This window comes from Alligator mississippiensis, chromosome 1 (assembly GCF_030867095.1).
Source record: "Alligator mississippiensis isolate rAllMis1 chromosome 1, rAllMis1, whole genome shotgun sequence".
NCBI lineage: Eukaryota > Metazoa > Chordata > Crocodylia > Alligatoridae > Alligator > Alligator mississippiensis.
The window spans coordinates 245,833,625-245,843,046 of record NC_081824.1 but is presented as its reverse complement, the minus strand read 5'-3'; the positions used below and the strand labels follow the sequence as shown (position 1 = coordinate 245,843,046).

At 48.8% G+C, this 9,422-nt stretch overlaps 1 protein-coding gene across 5 annotated transcripts in view; it reads left to right on the top strand.

Annotated features, from left to right (window-relative positions):
• Positions 1-1,030: 1,030 nt before the first annotated feature.
• The window catches only part of ST3GAL6 (ST3 beta-galactoside alpha-2,3-sialyltransferase 6), an 81,258-nt gene continuing 72,866 nt past the window's right edge, over positions 1,031-9,422 (top strand). For 2 of the 5 annotated variants that reach the window (XM_019476337.2, XM_019476336.2), the window contains exons 1-2: positions 1,043-1,249; positions 6,032-6,171. The gene's annotated coding sequence lies outside the window, so the exon portion shown is untranslated. Of the gene's footprint in view, positions 1,250-6,031; positions 6,172-9,422 lie in introns of all 5 variants that reach the window. The other 3 variants (XM_019476338.2, XM_059720442.1, XM_059720444.1) reach the window with 2 other exon arrangements.

The following is a 9,422-nucleotide window of genomic DNA, read 5'->3' as shown; positions in this document are numbered from 1 at the left end:
TGAGGCCAGTATCACCAAAGGTCACTGCAGTAATGCCTGAAGGACCAGCTTGCCAGGTCGTGTTGCAAGGAAGAATACTTGTAATGAGCCTAGGGGTTACTATTAAAAGTTCACTTGATACCAAATTGGACGAGGGGCCATGTCAATCCTTGGGGTCTCTGGTAAAAGGAATCCTAGGGGCAACAGGGTCAGGAACAAACTTTAAAAATAGTTTCTCTTTTAAAGGAGAAAAACGTGGGAAACTGTGGCTTTTCCCTTGTGGGCTGGCAGAGCTCCAGCCTGCAAGGGGCTATTCGGGGCCTCCCCTACAGCACATATTCACCCCCTGCCCCACACACTGTGGGGCAGGGGGGCAGCAGGTTGGGAGTGAGGAGCAGTGGGTCGGGACTAGCCATCAGCGTTTACAAATGGGTCCTGGTACAAGAAAGGTTGAGAACCACTGATCTAGTCCAGGTGCCTGCCTGAGGCAGGATCATCCCTATTTAAACCATCCCCTACAAACCATCAACTAGTCCAGCCACCTGTCTGAGGCAGGGTTTTATCCCTGTGCAAACCATCCCACACAAATCCTTTGTCTGAGCTATTACTGAAGCTAGGCAGGCGACCCAGACACAACACAAGGCACATCCTATGCAAACAAATGGCCTTTGTGACCTATCTGCTGGGACACTGTCTATCAGCTGCTAAAGTGGGAGATCAGCCTCCGCCTTGGTGAGGCAGAGCCTTTTGCACCCACATAGGTAGTACTTTGAACTGCTCTTACCGACCAAAAAACGGGGTGGGGGAGGTTAAAAGGAGCGCCCGAGGCGGCGGCGGGGCTGAGTGTCGGAGCAGGCGCTGCTTTTGAAAGCAGAAGAGGCCAACGAGGCTGGGGGCATGTGAACCCCAAGGCCCAGGGCTTGCAGGTGGGAGGGATGCCCGCCTGGACGCGGGGGGCCTCCCCGGGTAGACCTGACCGCCGAGCTCGGCTCTTGCCGCTGGAGCCTCGGGTCTGGAAACGGGCGGGGCCCGGGCGGGACCAAGAGAGGCAGGGCTGTCGGCAGCGGCGTTTGGTCCCGCGTCTCTTGCTCCCTGGAGGCGGCCGTCCCTGCCCCTGCCCCTGCCCCTGTCCCTGCCGTGGCGCCAAAGCGGCTGCAGCTCGCACTCGCAGCCCTGCGGGCGGGCAAGGGGCGGGGGCCGAGCCCGGCGGGGCAGCGCGCACACGCGCCGCCAGAGCAGCTGCGGAGCCGGCGGCGGCCCGCCGGGCGCGGTGAGTGCAGCGGCTCCGGGGGGAGAAGGGGGAGAGCCACCGCGGGCCGAGGACCCTCCCGGCTGCAGCGCAGGCAGGCGGGTGCCCCCGCACCCCGGCTCCTCCGCCCGCACGGAACCCCCCTGCCAGGGCCCGCGACGAAATGGGATCCGGCCGCGGGGCAGGCTGGCTGCGTCCCAGCCAGGCCCCGCCGGCCCGGGGGAGCCTGGCGAGGGGGCCGCTAGCGCCACCAGAGACAGAGGGGTTGGAGGGCCCTCGGCAGGCTCAGAGCAGGACTGGCTCCAGCTGCATCGGCCCCTCCAAGGCTTTGTCCGCCCGGGTCTTACATACTTCTAAGGGTGGTGGTCCCACCGCCTCGCTGGGCAGCCTGCTCCAGTGCTCCGGGAGAGAGGTTTTCCTCACATCTAACCTAATTTCCCTAGCTGCAACTTGGGGATTCACAAGCCCTTCTACACGGGAGCGTCTAGGCAGGCACCCACAGCTCTCCAAACGTTGGGAGGTGCTGTGGGCCCTTTGCAATAGAAGGATTGCTCTGGTGTGTGTGTCCCCCCCAACCGAGTGACAGCTGGGGAGGGGTGTCTGGAGTTGAAGGACTGATGCTTCCAGTCTCAGACTGAGAAGCACTGCTGTAGATGCAACCCACCTGTCCCTCCCCATCCACCAGCAATTTCCCCATGCCATCAAATGCGGTTCCTCAGGACTTAGCTCCCCAGACTGGAACTGAATGGGTGGATCCATATTTTTATACTGTTTTCATATTCATTTACTTGATGGGGCTTTGACTGTTGTTGGAAATGCACTTTGTTGTCATGCATAACTTTTTTTTTAATGCCATCTGTTGTGTGCAGTGCATAGTAGGTGTCCATATAATACTTTATCTTGCTGAAAGCAATTCGTGTTGCTCAAATAGAATGCCAGTTGTACACGAGCCAGTAGTTCAGGACTGGTTCACCTAAATGAGCTATCCGTATGTAGGATAACTTGGCAGAAGTTATAAGATCATATCACAAGAGTACTTAATAGTGTGAACCATATCTCTTGGGTGAAGGTTGTGTATCTTAAAGTCTTCTTTCACAAAACACAGGGCACAGTCACTCCGATGTACTTTGTGTCTGGGGTTGCAGGTAGTCTTATGCAGAGTTTAGATTGTGGTTGGATGGGGATGGCCCTGCTTCAGGCGAGGGGTTGGACTAGATGACCTCTGGAGATCCCTTCCATCCTGACTTCATTATGACTCTATTCGCAAGGGAAATGTGTGTTTTGGGGTTGTTTTTTTACCCTCCACCCCCAAACAAGTAGAATTCAAAAGGTTTTTGGGAACAGATGATGTCCCCTTGCTGGGGAGCTAGTGTGTTTACAAAAGGTATGGTAGATTAGGTGGGTCACTGGACCTACTTCCACCCTTTTTTATGCTTCTTCCTGACATTTAACCTATTTTTCTTTCTTGCTTGTGTGTGGAGAATCCCACGCCAACAAAGAAACTTAGCTAAATTCACTGCCTGTGGCTCTGTCAAAGGCAGTCAGTCAGTCAACAAACCTGAAGAAAAGTCTCTCGGCAAAGTGAGTCATCCAACCTGAGTACCAGTTAACCCTTTTCAAACAGATGGCTACTCTTGAGTGATGCCTCTTAACAGGAGCATCCAAAGAAGCTATGCTCTTTATCCTTTGGTATCTCTCACACCTAGTGGGCCAAACAATAGTATAAGTGGATTTTTTAAAACTTCTGTGCAACTTCCAGTTAGAGGAAGATAATTTTCCTGTTATCACCAACTGCCTGCTGGGGAAATAGGCTCAGGAAGCCATTGTATGTTCTTGGGGGACGCTGGACACAGGAAGTGCACTTGGTAACAGCTGACACTAAGGGTAACAGCATGCAGCTGCCTCGGTCACACACGGCTTAACATCAGCAAACAGAGTTGTGTAGCACATTTGTGGTTTCTGGATGGGCTTATGAAACTACTTGTTCCTCAACTACTGCAGGAAAAAATTAGGGTCCTGTCAATTCTGGTAATGCCTGTTCTGTTCAGTTTTTTATAGTGTTTACTGTATAAGTGCATGCCGCTGTGCATTAGCTTATGTAACTAATATCTCATTACAAGTGGTTTGCCCTCTCTTGTCCTCTTCTCCAGAGAGCTAGAAGGTACCTGATACATTGTTTTGTTTTTGTTAGTTTATGGTCCTGGTTTTTCTTTTTCTTTTTTTTAATACACTGCCACGTTTCTGTTCTAAGAAACCTAGGTCAGAGGGTGACTCCCTGCACTTTGGAAGGAAGGTGGCAAGGCTTGCAGGAATTTTTAATTCCTGGAGAATATCATTCCAGAGTCTCAGGGTATGGACATAAAAACAGCAGTAAAAAGGCTGGGACATCACTGCTCGGCTGCTCGGTGATAATTGCCTCAGCATACTTCTTACCTCATGAAAATGAAACTACAATAACCTATCCTAATCAGAGGCAGATTAAGAGTTATTGAGGCCCTGGGCAAACACAAAATTGGAGGCCCCCTCTAGAGGTGCACCAGTATATTGGAGGCATATTGGATTGACACCAATAAAAGGGAAATTAACATTATTGGCTGTTGGCTTTTTTTGGTCAACATAGCCAATAATATCACCAATAAATGCTGTGTGCGTGCGCACAGCCACCATACATGCAGCTGGGAATACAGTTGGGCAGCTGGGAGAGCAATGCTCTGCCCGTAAATCTGTGGGGGGAAGGGGCATAGGGGGGTGCGGATCGAGGCCCCAACAGGGAGGGAGAGAGTGGGGTAGGGGCAGGCACTGCCCACCCGAGGCTATGAATGTGACCCTGGGGCAGGATGCAGCTGCAGGTGGCTTGTCTGGGGGGTGCGGGGAAGGCGGGTGGCTCCCTGCTGCTGTGCACACCCCCAAGGAAGGCATGGGAACATGTGCCTTCCCGGATTTGTGTGTGGGGTGAGGGTGGGCTGCCTGCTATGGGCTTGGGGCCAGGGGCTGTGCTGGCCTCTTCCCAGCAGGGGGGTAGGGCTGGGCCAGGGCTGGGAGCGGTGGCTGGGGGTGGGGGTCTACAGGGAATATTGGAGTGGCAACAGCTCCCCAAGCCCCCCTCTCCCAGCACTGCCCCTGCTCGGGGCACTGCTCTGCTGCCTTTCCCTTGGGAGCTCCCCCTAGTGGGGCAGGCAAGGGATGTGTGGCTGGCTCAGGGCTCCTTAGGGAAAGGCAGCAAAGTACAGTGCCCCAAGCACAGGCTGGGGAGAGGCTTGGGGGGCTATGGCCACCCCAAAATTATCCCTAGCCAGCCCTCATGTAGCCACCGTTCCCAGTGCCATCACCGTCTACCCCACACTCAGCCCTGGCCTGGCCCGGCGCCCCCACCCCTGCTGGGAAGAGGCTGGCGTGGCCCCTGGCCCCGAGCCCACAGCAGGCAGTTCACCCTCACCCTGGGCACAAATCTGGGAGGGCATATGTCCCCCATGCCTCCCTCGGGGGCATGCGCAGCAGCAGGGAGCCCCCCCCAACCCCATGTCCTCCAGACAGAATTAACCAGTTTTTCATGTATTGTTAGTATAATCCTTTGAGTACATTTAGTATTTGCTATCTCTGGAAACTAATACTGCAGTGTTGATTCAGGATGCTCTGAAAGGTAAAATATTTGTTTTTCAGTCATTGTATTAAATACAATTAAAACAATGTTCCCATGAATGCACTTAAACCTAAGTATAATGATTTCATAAATCATTTCCCCATTAGTACTTTAACATGTTGATGTCAGGCCTAAACCTTCAAAGTTCAATCAGTTCTGTGTAAGGTGCTGAGTATCCTCAATTCTTACTGAAGTCAAACTAGTCCTTGAAGTGAAATCAAGTGCTTGGGATTCAGTGGAAATTACAGACTTGGATTTGCAATGTGTTCATTTGACTGGACTTGGCAGCTTTTTCAGAGTCCCTTCCCATATGGAGACTAATTCTCATTTGAAGTTATTAAGGGTGCACCAATAAAGACTTTCTTGGCTAACATTGATAGCATCCAGGCACTTAAATTGAAGCTTGTTGAATGAGCTTTAGTTAAAGTGCTGCTGCTACCATTTTTAAGCGTAGGGATGCTTTTAACTAGAGTGAAACCGAGTGCTGCAAGTGTGGATGTAGGCTGCCTGCTGTGGGCTTGGGGCTCCCTGCTCTGCTGCCGTTGCCCCAGGAGCCCTGTGCCGGCCATGTGTCCCCTGCCTGCCCGGCAATGGGAGGCACAACTTGCTACCCCCACTGCTGCCAGCTGGGCAGGGACCACACAGCTAGCACAGGGCTCCTGAGGGAGAGGCAGCAGGGTGGAGAGCCCCAAGCCTACAGCAATCAGCCTGCATCCACCCTGCACACAAATCTGGGAGGACATGTATCCCCCATATCTCCTCTGGGGGGTGCACTCAGCAGTGGGGAGCCACCTTGCCTCATGCCCCTTGGATGAGCCGCCCGCAGCTCTGTCTCGCTCCCTGCCTCAGCCCTGGGTCCTATTAATTGCCCTGGCTGGGCAGCTTCCCCTCTCTCTGCCCCTGCCCCACTCGCTCCCTCACTGTGAGAGCCATAGTCTGCCTGCCCCGTGCCCCTTCCCCCATTAGACTTACCTGCAGGGAGCTGGCTAGGCTACCTGGCTGTGCTCCTGGCCATGTGCGCAGCAGCACCTTTAATCTTGCAGGTTTCCCCTGGCCTCTGCCCCATTGCTGATTGGTGGAGAGGCCATGCTTGCGGCTCAGCCCTCATTAGCAGGGAAGTAAAAGCCGCAGTTTTAACCTTGGCGCCATTTTTGTCTCCACAGCTGAGTGGCCCCGGTGGCTCTGCCACTTGCTGCCGACCAGTACAGAGACAAAACCAACGTCAAGTTTAAAACTGCGACCTTCGCTTCCCTGCCACTGAGAAGCAAGCCGTAAGCAGGGCCCCTGGGCCCAGGCCCCACTGGTCTGTTCGTTAATCTATCTATGCTATTCTTGAGAGCTAACCTACTTTGGTTAAGCTTCCACTTAGCATTTATTGAAGAGGAATAAGTTATTACAGCTTTGCTTTTGCTTACTGTGGGTTAGAAGCATGCATTTGGACAGTAAGCAAGGATCAGCTGATCTGTAGCAAATCCCTGTCCCTTTTAGCCCCACAGAATATTGTTTGAACATCCATATCCTTAGAGAGTTCCTTGAGATAAAGGACTATGTGGAGGATTGCCTCTAGTCTAGCACCTTGTTCCTTTTAGCCCAGGCCTTTTCGTCTATTTAATATTTTGCAAAGCTGTCTTTGCAAGGAAAGTATGGGAGATTTAATTTAAATAAAAGCTCATGAAGGTGAGTCCCAAACTCAAGTTTAGCATAAACTAGTGATTCCCAAATTGTGACCTACCAGGGTACAATAAGTGATCTATCCCTGTTCCACAGATCACATTGGACCCTAAACACCTATTAGTGTACTCAGTGAAAACCTTGAGGCTGAAGGTATGAGTTGGTCTGTGAAATGTTGATGGTTGGCCGTGGCCCATTGGTCCAAAAAAAATTGGGAACACTGGCTTCAGCCTGGTAGGAAGGAGTTTAAGCTTAATTGGCAAGAGTTTGTGTGTCTAAATCCATCCCAGACAATTCAGTTGATCCAATAAAGATAACACCCATAAAAAAACTCTTGCCTCTCACACATTTCCTGGACTATCACAGCTACGAATCACTTTAAATTGCTTGAGCTTACAGGCAAGTCCCGCTTAACTCTGTTTCACTTAGCGTTATTTTGATATAGCGCTCATTTGAAATTGATACCTGATTTCACTTAGCGCTCAGCGAGTTTTGTTATAACACTCACAGTCACCATCTTGGGTCATTAAAAACAATTGGGGTCACCATCTTGGGTTGTCAAATACTTTCGGTTTCACTTAACGCTCATTTCACTTAATTGGTTCCTGAAAAACCGAGCATTAAGAGTGCTAAGCGGGACTTGCCTGTACTTGAAACAAGCCACTGTTGCACAGAAATTTTCCGTGAATGGGTTAGCACTGGTTTAATTAGATTAATTTAAATCCATGCCATAAATTAAATTTGTCCAGCTCTTGTGTCTGTGGCCTTTTACTTCTTTGTTAGAGATGTCACAAAGATGACCTAAAATGTGGATTGGAAACTCCTAATTTGAGGAGTAACTGATTTATAACAAAAGAGCTTTCAAAGCTTTCCTCCCAACCCTTGTATGTTTGAGTTACATATGTAGTAAAAAGTTCTAAAAAAAATCTTCCCTTTTCAATTCAAGGGGTATCTGCAGTGGCATACAGTACAACTATTTTTCTAGTTATTCGTAGGGAAGTGGGGTAGAATTTCGAATGCTTAAAAAATGCACACACATGCACAACCATGCAGCCTGCCCTTTTGTGTGGAAAAATAAGGAAAAAAGGCATGAATTCAACGGGTTTTCTTTGCAAGTTACTTTTCTAAGTCTCACTCTCTTAGCTCCTAGCTCAGTGTTTGTTCCTCACACAGTACAGCATACACCCGGGTGTTTTCAGGGCAAACACTTGTAACTTTATGTGGAAACAGTTGTAGTGTTCTGGAGAAACATAGGGTAGTGTAAGGTTAGTGGGGTATTTGATTTAATGGGATCACTGCACAGGCAGTTGGAGAAGCCATGCTGCCACCTCTCAACTCAGTGTGTTTTCAAGCATTCGAAAAGTATTTCAAACCCATGATTCCTGCTATCTACTATCTTAAAACAAGGACACCTTTTAAATTCCTTTAAAGTGCATCTTATTAGGAGAGCTCTTATGAGTAAGGGAACCAGTTGATATTTTAATTTTAAAAATAAAAATAAGGTTTCCTGAGCAACATTGCAGGCCTGTCTCATTTACACTAAGGCTCCTCCTTTACATCCTGCTGGCCACAAAAAAGACCATTAAAGTGCATCCTCTTGAGAATATCCCTTCTGTAGAGAGGCTGGCTTGCTTGTGTACAGCTGGTATAAATAAAGGCTGTATGCTGTCTCTGCTCTCAGCCCCTGGCATAGGGTTGAAGCTGGAACACAGCATACTAGTGTTATCCCCAGCTTCTCAGGACTCAAAGGAGCCTTGGGAAAGCCCAGCATAAGTCAAACTAGCACTAACTTAGACTCACTGGAAAAGGGAGGGCTCTATATGGGTCCAGAATAGGAGAAGCAGTGGCAAGGAGATGATAACAATGAAGCTCTCATTTAAAAGGAACATGTTGATACAAAACCAGATTATTAAAAAGCAAATGTTCTCAGCTGGAAAATTTGGCTTGTTTTTTTTTTGCTGTTAGCCAGCAAAAAGCTTTCTTTGGCGTAAGAGGGGCTAGAGGCCTTAGCTTTCTGCAGAGGTTTAACTTACTGTAACCACAGTTGTAGCCCTTGTGAGCATAAAGGAAACTTTCATTAGATAAGCCATGGCAGACCTTTAAAAGGCTCATTTGTTTCATTATGAATCTATAAACTGTCCTTTTTTCAGTTCAGTTGTAGAAAGACTTTGGTCTCTTTTATTGCAGTTTCTTTAAATCATGTGGCTAGCAGTGGGGAAATCCCCTCAACTTTGTTCTGCTAATAGAGAGAGTGGTCAAAAAGTATTTCTGAAGTAAGATAATTTAACAGGAAAGAAGAAAAAAAAAAAGCCTAGGGGGTGGAATTAGGTGAACCTCACAATTCAGGAGTAAGTTAAAGCATACTTAATTGAAGTAGCTTTATTTAATGGAAGTTTAAGATAATGGAGTATCACCTTTAAGATACAATAGTTAGCAGTTAAGACACCAAGTAATGATGATCAGGCATCCAATCTAGGGGCAGGGCTGGTCATCAGGTCATGCTTTCTCATACCTCTTCCTCAGGGATTCTGCATTGCTCCAGTTATTTCCCCCCTAGTCTTCATGTGTCGTCTTTCATAATTTTTTCTTCTCATCCATTTTGGACCCTTTGTGTATTTTGTCAATCATCTTCTGACTGTATTAACATCTTAAACCATTTCTGAACAGAGTTTATTGTTTCCTTATTTCAGAAACTTTCCACTTCTGTACAGTATGGGTAATACTCTACAGCTTCTCTTTGCTTTACCCATAAGGGCTAAAGAGGCCTCACAAAAATAAATGTAATTTCATCCAAGCCTGAGTTTTACCTACATTTATTGCTATGAACATCCAAATGTTAACTGTTCAGCTTAGCATAACCACCTTTTAGTTAGTAGCTGATGT